A 12411-nucleotide genomic window follows, 5' to 3' on the forward strand; every position below is an offset into this window, starting at 1 on the left:
CTCTAAAAATATGGTATATGGCATATTTTCGTTGCTGAATTTTAACATGATTCTTTTGTGATCAGATGAGAAGATCTGTTTGATAGTAATTCTTTGAAATTCGTTGAAAAATTGATTTATGATTTACCATGGTGGTCAATTCTTGAAAATTTTTTTAAAGTCTGTATTTTAAGAGTATGTTTTCTTTCATTAGTATGTATTATATTTAATATATGTCCATTAGATCAACTTTGTTATCTTATTCATAATGATATTTTTAGAAATGCAAAGACTGGAAAAATTTACCTATCTAACTTCCTTTGTTAGTAAATGATTAGCAATATGCTTGAGCAAATAAAGGAGTCAGCTAAGACAGAGAAAAACAAGGGACCCAGGAAACAGTCTCTGTCTCAGGCTCTGTCTCTCTCAGGAATGCAGTGACACCCCAGGATGCCGGCTATGCAGCAGGTTCAGGAGCTCCAGGAGGAAGTTTCTGCAAGCACAGGCTTGACCCCCTCCCCCATTCTAAGCAAAGAATTGAGAAATTGTAAATATTTTGGATGGCAATTTTTCAATATGCGTCAAAATCTATAAAAGTTTCATTTCGTAAAATCATGGGAAGGTGTACAAAGATGATTGAATAAGGATGTTCACTGAATCGTTATTTATGTTAAAAAAGTGATTATTAACGAATAAAGGATTGGTTGATGAACTTATAGTCTCTGTATATGATGTAATGCTCTGTAACCATCTGAAATGATATTACAAAAGATGAAATGTCATCAGTAAATAAGTCTGGGTACACTAGCAAACGGAAAAATATGACTTGGGAAAAAAGTGTTTTCAGAAGAGTTTACTTTTGTAGGACAATATCAGGAGAGATAAGCATTTGGATATTAAAATTGGGTATCTTTATATGGTGGAGTTATAGGTAAATTTTAATTTTCTTCTTTAGCTCCCTGTATTTTTTAAATATAAAACTATGAAACTGTATAACAACTTTTACAATAAAATTCTTTTTTTTAAAGATTATTTATTTATTTATTTATTTATTTATTTATTTATTTATTTTCATGAGAGACACAGAAAAAGAGAGAGAGAGAGAGAGAGGCAGAGACCCGGGCATAGGGAGAAGCAGGTTCCATGCAAGGAGCCAGATGTGGGACTCGATCCCGAATCCCGGGATCACATGCTGAGCCAAAGGTAGACGCTCAACTACTGAGCCACGCAGGCATCTCAAAATTCTTTTTTTTTTTTTTTAAATCCATTTTTAAAACAGTAAATAGTTTGTTTCTGTCCCCTCAGCACAATTGTCTTTGGGAATTGATTTTGATGAGTTGAGCCTGTTGGGAGTGGTCCTGGCGGCTCTCTTGCTGTAGATGGGGAACAGGAACAGGGAAAATTGACCAGCAAGGACAGAGCAAAAGGCATTCCACACTGATGAAGTTTTGGATATAGGTGAGGTCCGGAGCCAACCACCAAGAAAAAATTCTTGAGATTTCTTTGGTGCAAAATGGTGGTTTTAGTAAAGCCCAGGGACAGGACCCCTGGGCAGGAAGAGCTGCTGCTCCAGGCCTGTGAGGGTGGCTGATTATAGACCTGGGAGCTGGGAGGGGTCTGGGGATAGCATACTAGCTAAGGAATTTTGGAAGCAAGGTTTCCAGGACCTCGAGGGGGCTAGCTATGGTTGGGAAAAGGTCACTTATTACTGTTTAATAAAACCCGAGTCTTGAGGCCCTTCAGATGTGCATTGGTGGGCCGTGTGCTGGGGGATGATTGCCAACATGTATCTTGGGGGTTTAGGATAGTGAAAATTTCTAAAGGAATTTTTATATGTTAAAGTAGACTTACAGGCTCCTGGGGGCCGGGCTAAGATTGCCTTCTGCCCTTAGCAAAGTATGAACATCAAGGCAGTTGAGTCCATAGAGGAATGTCCCTCTGCCTGTTTCAGGGACTTGTCCATGTGCTACTGGGCTCGTGCTTTGTCCTCAGCTAGTCCTCTGTTCTCCCATCAACATCACACTAGGAAGCCTGGGGACCAGACAAGTTTCTACAGCCAGTGCTCTCTTGACACACAGTACACCTGCCCCTCGGGGAGGGCCCCAGTCAGCAAACACTGGTTCTGTGCCATGAAGGAGGAGAGAGAGGTGAGTGTTTGAAACGCACACAAAAGGGCTGATTAGAAAGAGGGGGGAGAAAAAGTGAAACAACTACAAAGATGTGCAGTAATTAATTCAAAATACTATAGGATTGCTTTGATATACTGGCTGAATTATGTAAGTGATAGTGGTACAGAGTAAATAATCCGAGTTCTGAGAATTTATTGAGAGAAGCTAAGTGAAATGCATGGAACACGGGCTGGTTCTAGCCAAAAAAAGAAAATCTTTTTAAAGAGTGTGTCTTGCTCACTATGCCTGTTAGTTTCTCATTAAGTGTTTGTGGAAGGAAAGAAAGTAGAAAGGGAGGAAGAAGTGGGAGAGAAGGAGGGAAGGATGAAAATAGAAGAGACATTTCAGGAGGAAGATGTGGCTAAGCCGGTGGTTCTCAAAGCATGGTCCTTGGGCGCATGAGTGGCTTTTCTTTAAGCATCTAACTCCTGGTTTCTGCTCAGGTCATGACCTCAGGGTTGTGAGATGGAGTCCACATTGGGTTGAGCGTGCATCCTGCTTAAGCTTCTCTCTCTCCCTTGCCCTCTGCCCCTCTCCCTGCTTGCATGCTCTCTCCTCTCTCTCTGTCTCTAAAAAAAAAAAGTGTGGTCCCTAGACCACCACCATCAACACCAACTGGGAACTTGTTAAAAATGTAAATTCTCAGGCCCGGGCCCAGCTCTGTGGTACTGAATCAGAAATCCTTGGGTGGGGCACAGCAATATGTGTTTTAACAAGCCTTCCAGGTGATTCTGATGCACCTAAAGTTTGAGAACTACTGGGCTAGGCAAAATCTTTGAAGCTGGCATGAGCAGGCTGCAGGTAAGGAGATTCACTTTGCTAGAGCAAAGAAGTCATGTCAGGGTTTGTTGGGAGACCAGCTGGAAAATATACAGGAACTCCGTATTATTGGAGGTAAAATAGATTTTTTTTTCACAAACAACATGGCTGGTATTTATGTACAACTAATACAAAGGAAATGTGTTAAAAAGAATCACCCATCCTCTCTCCTCACCAGCATATCAATTAGCTTAATATTTTTCCTGTTCCTTTATAATGTGTGTAGATATGCATAGATAATGTTTACGCAATGGTAATGAAGTCATACATGCAATTTTGGGATGTGTTTGTTAGTTTTAGTATTTTGTAGTGGACCGGTGTTTTGATACATTAAGCAAGGAGTTTAAACTTTACTGTGGTTTATGCTGTTGTATTTTGTATCTTTGCTCTTCCTAGCCTGTCTCTGGGAGGTTGTTAGAGCAGAAACAAATAATAAAATGACCAATCATTGGGTTTAGGATTTCAAAAGTTGAGATCCAGGCCAAAGACAAGAGCATTTGCAAGTATCTACACAGCCACCATCAGTTTTTCTCACCTGAGAGACTTGACGAAGTACTAGGATTAGGGGGCTAGGGCAGGGCTGCAAAGAATCAGAAGGAACATGCATGTCTTGGGCCCATTCCCCACACCGTCTGCTCCCCCAGGACCTCGTGGATGGGAGCTGAACCACCTTCCTGAAAAGAGCCTGGAGAAGTGGTGAGTGTGGCAGGGATCCTTCCCCGTAGCACCACGTGAAAACAGCAGTGGCTGCATGACCCACATCAGGCATGAGGACCCAACACGACTTCTCCAAGCTCCTTGCAGATCCAGAGTCATTTGATGAAACAGACTGAATATGGCTAAGACAGAGGCTGACCTGAGGAACCTCTCTGAATTAGGGAACACAGAAAAACCCAAGTCCTGCATGGATCCATGACCAAAGAAGACAGAAGTCGGTGACTATCCCGGTGGGTGCCAAGAAAGGGCAGGTGATGACAAAGTACCAGGCACAACTACAGGGGAAAAGCAAGCAGTTGGGAGGAAGGGGGGGTGACAATAGACAAAATTGCTTAATACGTTCCTAAGAGTCCCCAAAGTGTTGCCAACCAGGAACAAAGCACTTCATGTGATGCAGGCTTGAGGAGGGACGTAAATCTTCTGTAGAAGAGTAAAGAAAGTCACTATTTGGCACACCTGAGTACGTCCTCTATGATTTGTACTCGCAACAATGATGTACGCTTTTTTTTTTCATGTCTTATAACTCTGGATAGTAAATTAATGGACTATATCCTCGTCAAGTGACTATACTGTATTTTATTGAAAATTAGGATTGTTTCCATTTTTAACATGATACAAATATGGCACAATGGTTATTCTGCACCATTCATTTGCCACCTACAATGTGCCAGACTCTGGTACTCGGAGGTGAGAGGAACACAGTCTCCTTAGTGTCTGATGGGAGAGTCCGACGTGTAAAATGATCATCCAGCGCAACATGAACGGCATTATAAAAATCGTGTATAACTTGAATCTTCTTTTAAATTATTTCCTTAGAAATGAGACTCCAATATTGACAAGTTGCTTACCAAAAGGCATCAATTTACACTACACTGAAGCAATGCTGGTTTCTGTTATATGCCAAATTCCCTTACATGTTCTAGAAATGTTTTGCAGGTTTTGTTTGCCTTTCTATTTATTTACATTGCCGTGGGGGGGGGGGGGCAGGGCTGATTTTTAAAAGTATTTTAATTTCTCTTTTCTTATTTTATTTCTTCCATGACTTTAAAGCTTTGAAAAGTACTCCTTCAGAGACATGATAAGTACTCATTTCTATTTTCTGTTAGTTTTAAAACATGATTTGATTTTTCTTCAGTTGTTCAGTTAATCCACCTGGAATGTATTTCAACCATTAATCAGAACAATTGACTTTCTAACTGCTAGCTTAGACTATCATTCCTGTACTTATTATTTGAAGACGTTTATCAAATGCAAAATTCTTACTGCACCGGGATAATATTTTTTGAGATATTATGCCTGGTACTGCCTAGAATCTGATTAGCCTGTGGCTCTTATATATTGGATTAATGGCATCCACAGCTTCATGGAAGGGGAGGGAAGAACCATCAGGAGTAGGGGAGCTACTGTTTGGTGTTCCAGGCTATGTTGAGAAAGTAAAAAAAATTAAAAAACAAAAATGCTGGAGGAGTTTCAGATAGCCTGAGCTTAGAGAGCTGATCAGGGGGCCGATCACAGATCAGAGAGGAACATGGAATAAGGTGGTAGTGAAGTTCCCACCACAGAGTGGATTCCGGGTATTAAGAGGGAGGAGAGAGGGCGAAGGGTCACCTGAAATGCTTGACTCCCTTCCTTACCCCAGGATGAAACATTGACAAAAGGTGGGGCTGGCAGGAGGTGAGGAGATAAAATCACAATCAGATGGACTTGGAGAATCTGAGAATTTTAGGGGCTGGCATTCTGTACAAGCTGGGTGGAGCCTGGGGAAACTATAGGCCTTGCAGAGAAAGGCTTTACTGGTGAGATGCCAGACTGACATGATTCAAGATGGCAGACGTAGCAGGGACTGGGCCAGGCGCCAAGACCCCTACCCCCACAGCAGAGAACACAATATACAGTTTTCTGGCACTCATGAAGAGTGGGATAGCTGACAGACCAGAAGAGACCTAGGTTCTGAATCAGGAAACTCTTAATGTGGTCCTCTTGTCACCAGAGGCAATAGCAAGGACTAGGGTGTGGGTGGCAGATGCCACTATGTTGCCCACGGACCCGATCAGGCCAGCTGCACCTTCGTCATCAAGCGGGATGAGGCTCTCAGTGGAAGCTACTGGGGACCAGGGATTAGCTGGACAGTATCATTGCACCCAGTAGTGCTTCCCAGTATCCCACGAAAGGGTGACCCTTCCCAGCTGTTAGGAGTTTGAAATTTGACTTGACTGCTTTACCCACAGAAGATCTGAAAAGGAGAGAAATCAAGTTACCAATAGTCTTCGGTCAAAGTATCTTGCCAGGGTCACCTGGTCCCTGCTATCAACAGAAGAAAGGGGAACGCTCTCAGCTGTTGGTGGGGGTGCAAACTGGTGCAGCTGCTCTGGAAAATAGTGTGGAGAGTCCTCAAAAAGTTAAAAATAGAGCTACCCCCCGACCCAGCAATTGCACTCCTAGCTATTCATATAGAGGATATGAGCATAGGGATTTGAAGGGGCACCTGCCCCCCAAGGTTTATAGCAGCAATGTCCACAGCAGCCAAAATATGGAAAGAGCCTAGATGTCCAACAGATGAATGGATAAAGGATATGTGAGCTATACATCTCTCTCACAATAGCATGCTACTCAGCCATCAAAAGAATGAAATCTTGCCATATGCAATGATGGAACTAGACGGTATTATGCCAAGCGAAATGAGTCAATCAGAAAGATAAATACCACATGATGTCACTCATATGCAGAACTTAAGAAACAAAACAGATGAACATAGGGGAAGGGAAAGAAAAATAAAATAAGATGAAACCCGAAAGGGAGATAAACCGTAAGAGACTCTTAACTCTAGGAAACAACTGACGTTGTTGGAGGGGAGGGGGGCGAAGGGAGGGGGTACCTGGGTGATGGGCATTAAAGAGGGCGCATGATGTCATGAGCACTGGGTGTTATATGCAACCAATGAATCACTAAATTCTACCCCTGAAATGAATAATGCAGTATATGTTAACTAAATTGAATTTAAATAAAAAATTTTCAAAAAAAAGTCAGCATCCAGAACAGAATGCAATTGTAAAACAAAAATTTTACTTTTATATTACTGAGTAATATATATATTTTGAAATTACCACCACCACCACCACCACGTGCGCATACACACACACACACACACACAGGAGGCCCTTTCTGGGCCTTTTGTCCCTTTATTGATTTAAAACATATCTTTGAAGTCAGAACAGGACTTTAAGTGTGTTTGAGGCATGCTGTGTCCACAGGCAATGTAGAAGGAGATCATTTTGCTTTTTTTTTTGGCCCCCTTTTTATTTTTTTTAATTTTATTTTTTTATGTTTTTATTTTTTTATGTATTTTTTTTTTGGAGTTCAATTTGCCAACATATAGCATAACACCCAGCAGCATCCCATCAAGTGCCCCCCTCAGTGCCCGTCACCCAGTCACCCCCACCCCCCACCCACCTCCCTTTCCACGACCCCTTGTTCGTTTTCCAGAGTTAGGGGTCCCCCCCCTTTTAATAGGTACAGTTGGAAATTCTTTATACTTGGTGTCAGGGGAACGCAAAGCTCTTTCATGTGTTGTTAACCTTGTGTGAGGCGAGTGGAGGCCCACGTGGGTAGCAGAGGAAGCCTCAGGCTGGGAGGAAGGGCTGGAAGGTGGGACAGTTTGGGACACACTGCCAGACTGGCCTCGAGAGAACCCTGCACGGCCTCTTATTCCCTCAACGCCCTGTGTCCCGGGCCGCCTGGGACAAGTCCCCATTTACACTGCTGTCCCAACACAAGAACTAAAAATGCCCACTCTCACTTGCAAGAGTGTGCAGGGCTGAGTGCTCAGCCACGTGGCCGCCCTGGCCGTGGAACCTTCCTGCCACAGGGCGGCAGCATCTGCCCAGACTGGAAAACGTCCTGCAGCTTGTGGGGCAGGTCCAGGGGCTGCGGCAAAGAAAGTGGCCCCTTGGGTAACCCAGGGCAGGGCCGTGAAACGGGGGCAGCGTGGCCTGCAAGCACTTGTAAGTCCTTGTCCATCCCCCGCCCCCGGGCAGGTGGCATGACCACGGCTGGCAGCTGTGACAGCCACTGGGGGGGGGGGGGGCATGCTCTCAGGGTGCCGAATTAGGCCCTGCCTCAAGCATTGCTTGTGCGATCCCCGGAGGGGGGTCCTCTCCCCCAGCAGCTTCTGAGATCCCCACCTACAAAGACACTAATCCCTGCACTGAAGCTGCAGGTGTCATCAGGCTCGTGAAGAGGTTTATTTTCCAGATGATACATGAAGGGTCCGGCCTCTTCTTTTTTTTTCTTCCTGTGATGGGGTTGAATTTTGTCTGCAAAAAAAGAGTTAGGTTGAAGCCCTAATTCCTGGTACCTCGGAATGGCTTTATTTGAAAATGGGGGCATCAAAGATGCTGTTAGTGGGACGAAGCCGCACAGGTGGAGCAGGCCCTCAGTCCCACGGGGCTGGCGCAGAAGACAAGAGGTCTGGGTTAGAGACCTGCCACCCCGGGTCAAGGAACGCCTGAGGAGGCCAGAAGCTGGGGAAGGCGAGGCTGGATTCTCTTTTAGAGGCTTCGGAGGGGGACACCTGGGTGGCTCAGTGGTTGAGCACCTGCCCCTGGCTCAGGGTGTGATCCACGGTCTCAGGATCGAGTCCCACATCAGGCTCCCTGCCTGGAGCCTGCTTCTCCCTCTGCCTATGTCTCTGCCTCTCTCTCTCTCTTTCATGAATAAGTAAATAAAAAAAAAAATCTTTAGAGGCTTCAGAGGCCTCCTGGCCTAGCCCACACCCGGCTCTTGCACTTCTAGCCTCAAGAACCATGAGAAAATTGGCTGTGGTTATCTCCTAGTTTCTTTGGGTCAAGAGCCCCGCGTACGACTTAGCTGAGCTCTGGGCAAGGCCGCAGTCGGGGTGTTGGCCAGGGCTGGGCTCTCCTTGAGAGCTCAGTTGGGGGAAGAAGCATCCACTTTCAAGTTCACACGATTACTGACAGGAGTCAGGCCCTTGTGAGCGGCAGGACCGAGAGCCTCGGTTTCTTGCAGGCTGTAGGTCAGAGGCTGCCCTCGTGGCCTTGCCGTGCGGCCCTCCCCACAGAGCGACTCCCAGCGTGGCATCTGGCCTTGGTAGAGCCAGCGAGGGACGCAGTCTCCTTGCCAGATGGGTGTTAGAATCTTCCGCATCTTCGTCACGGGAGTGACCTCTCATCACCTTTGCTGTGTTCTATGGGGTGAAAGTAAGTCACAGCTCACCCCGCGCTGAGGGAAAGGCAGGAACACCCTGAGGTTGGGGGGGCCTGGGGACCATGTTCTACACGGAGTGGGGACACACACTCCTGGGGGCTGGGCTCCTGGACTGAACTTCCAGGAGCTCGTGTCTCTGTGGCTCTCCTTGGTCACTGTCTCCCCAGACACCCAAAAGATAAAAAATTATGTTTTCCTTCCCATTCCCAAGTGGAGAGCGACTTCCCACTGGGCTGTGGGGTGACCCTCTTCCCAATTTTGCCCGTTTCTCCCTGCTGCCATGGTGTAGAAGGAAGCCCCCAGGTCCAGGGGCAGCAGCGGAGTCTGAAAGGTGAAAATGGGCAGATCCGAGGCAAGGACGGGCTGTGTCTGGCCGGAATTTGGTGGGTCTTATCTTCCTTTAGGGATGGGGTGAGCCACTGCTCAAGCTCCCCCACTTTTCCCTTGCCTCTGCTTCTGGGTCCAGGGTCCGTCCCACTCTATGGCAGCGACAAGGGACAGTGCTGTCCTGATTGTCCATGTCTCGACATTTTCCCTTCCTCCTTTGCAGTCAGGCTGGGGCCACGGAATAATTTAGGCCAAGGACGTTTGGTGGGGTGCTCCTGGGATGGGGAATTGAAGAGCCAGCGTGTCTCGTCCATCCCTTTCTGCCCTGAGTCAGCAAGCACGGAGCCCAAGGGCTTGAGAGGGCAGTGCTGCACGCAGGATGGAGGGAGCTGGGTGCCTGAGAGGGGCTGTCCCGGGGAGAGAGCCCTCTGCCAACCCACACAGAACGTCACTTGCAGGAGAACTACAGTTTGGGTTGCCTTATCAGCCCTCGGGCCAAATGTTGCAAAGAGCAGCTCAGCGAAGCACATTTTGAAACGTCCAGAACTTGCCCTGGGATCAAGACACCTGCTGGGGTCCCTTGGATAATAACAGACTACGGATTGTGCTCTATGCCGCGTAAGGCCTGTGACCTCGGGCGGGCCACTTAACTTCTGTGCCTCTGCTGCCAAACCTGTCAAACAGGGTCCTGCCAGTACCTTCTCATATGGCTGTTGTGAAGCGTGTGTAAAAGCCGCAGAGCAGGCCAACAGTTCCCGGCTCATGGTCTGCGTGATTGGCCACCACCAGGTATGTGCTCCGGACACCAAGGCGGTGCTGCCTTTAACCCTTTCCCCAACCTGTCAGCTCAGATCCCTGGGGGCTTCTCCTTGGCCCAGGTAAAGGACCAGCCCCCGCTTCCGAAACAAGGGCCCACTTACACTCTTCCTTCTTACCCCACTCCCTTCCTTGCGGGCATTCCTTTCCTTTGCTTAACACTAGAGGGCACGTCGTGACTGGCACCATCCAGCCCTCCAGCTTGGGTTCTCACTCCATCCAGCGACGGCGGCAAGGGTCCAGCAGGTGGCTGAACTTGAGCCTGGAACGTATCCCTCTGAACAAGGAGATGGGCTCCCACCTGTCAGAACAGCCAGCCAACCAGCTAACTATCCGGACCCGTCCTGCCCCACTTGCACTGAGCCCTCTTCTTTTCCTCCTGAGGAGCTAGCAACGTTTAATTACGTACTTCTTTCTCTGCTGATCAGGTTACTGTCCTTCCCGCACCCCCCCCCCCCCACACCCACCAGACTGGAAGCTCCACAAAGGGAGGCACATATCTATCTGGTTCTCTATCCATTTCTGACACCTAGCATTGTGTCTGGTGTACTTATTCTTTAAAAAAAAAAAAGATTTATTCATTTATTTGAGAGAGTGTGTGTGCACAAGCAGAGGGAGGGGTAGAGGGAGAGGGAGAGAGAATCCTTGAGCAGACTCCCCGCTGAACCAGGACCCCAATGGGGCTTGATCCCAGACCCCGGAGATCATGACCTGAGTCGAAATCAAGAGTCGGCCACTCACCCAACTGAGCCACTCAGACGCTCCTGGTGTATTTATTCTGGATAAATATTTGAGGACCCATTAAAGTAATCTCTCTATCTCTTCTCATACCCCTCCTCCACCCACCTACCCCACACCCCTGGATGTCAGCCTGATCTGGGCTACTCATCACTACCATCCTAACCTCATCACCTTTGGTAATTGTCACAATTTCCTAACAAGTTTTCATTTTTTCCAGATGTTTACTCTCCAATACATTTTGTCCATTTTTATTACCCTGCTCAAGAAACAACTGCTTTCAGGGCATTCCGACAAACAAACTCATCTAGAAGGGAGAAACTTAGGAGAGGGTTTGAACTTCTCTGAGGGCCCAAGATTCTTATCCATATAGTGAGGATAGTCATACTGACTTGAGGGGTCATTGCGATGCTTAAATGAGGTCATGGCAGGCATGGGGGCCAGCAGAAATCAACCTTCAATAAAGAATAAATATTTGCGTCAGTAATAACCCAAAGGAATGAGGACTATTTAGATGAGCAAACGGAAGACTTTACTGGACTAGTTCAAATGCTAATCAAAGAAGGAATAGATTAAATCTTGTATTTTTCTTTCTAGAAAGTGTAAGTATTACCAACTGGTAGGTATTAAAAGTAGTTAGATTTTTCCCAGCTAAGGTTTCCTAAAAATTGGAAATATTTGCAAATGGGTTTGGCTGTGCATGAACTCTGTCATGGGAGCTCATCAACCTGAGGTGGCATGCCTCTCTTTTAAATTTTTTTTTTTATTTATTATTTATGATAGTCGCACAGAGAGAGAGAGAGAGAGAGAGGCAGAGACACAGGCAGAGGGAGAAGCAGGCTCCATGCACCGGGAGCCCGACGTGGGACTCGATCCCGGGTCTCCAGGATCGCGCCCTGGGCCAAAGGCAGGCGCCAAACCACTGCGCCACCCAGGGATCCCCATGCCTCTCTTTTAAAGATGTCTTGGAAGATATTGTGCATCAAGTAGAGATTTGAGTTAGGTCACTTCTAAGTCTCCCATACACTTTATAATCCAATCATGATTTATGATTCTATGAGAATCCTTTCCTAACTTTTTTTGGTCCATTGAATTCTCTTACTTTTTTGAGGCCTTATTTTTGGGACTATATGTTTGTATGGACATTTGCATTTTCAAGTTCCTTCCACAAGGAGGTAGTAAATTTCTGGAGGACGTACCTTGTATCTGTGCCCAATACCCTCTCCCCAGTGCACCCAGCATTGTGCTGTATAGTCACTGGGTGCTCAATAAAGAGTAGTGAGAGGGGAAGCGGGAGTCCAGATGGGTCTTGCTTTTGGGGAGAAAAGTCTCCCGTGCTGAAGTAGGTGGGGCTGCAGGATTCCATCCCCTCCTCTGCTTCAAGATAAACCTCAGCTGCATAAATTGAACAGTTAGGAAGGACATAACCCCAGGGACACTGGGGAACCTATGCATCACTTTTTGAAATGCAAAGTGAAGCTTCATCATTTCTTCAGGTATCTTCATTTAGAAGCCATTAAAAAAAAAACTCACATGAATGAAAGATTAAGATCAATGATCTCTGAAGATAAATTACCTCCTCAAATTAAGTAATTTTTTTTTTTTACTTAGAGCTAAAAAGGTG

The sequence above is a fragment of the Vulpes vulpes genome, chromosome 13, assembly GCF_048418805.1.
Source record: "Vulpes vulpes isolate BD-2025 chromosome 13, VulVul3, whole genome shotgun sequence".
Lineage (NCBI taxonomy): Eukaryota > Metazoa > Chordata > Mammalia > Carnivora > Canidae > Vulpes > Vulpes vulpes.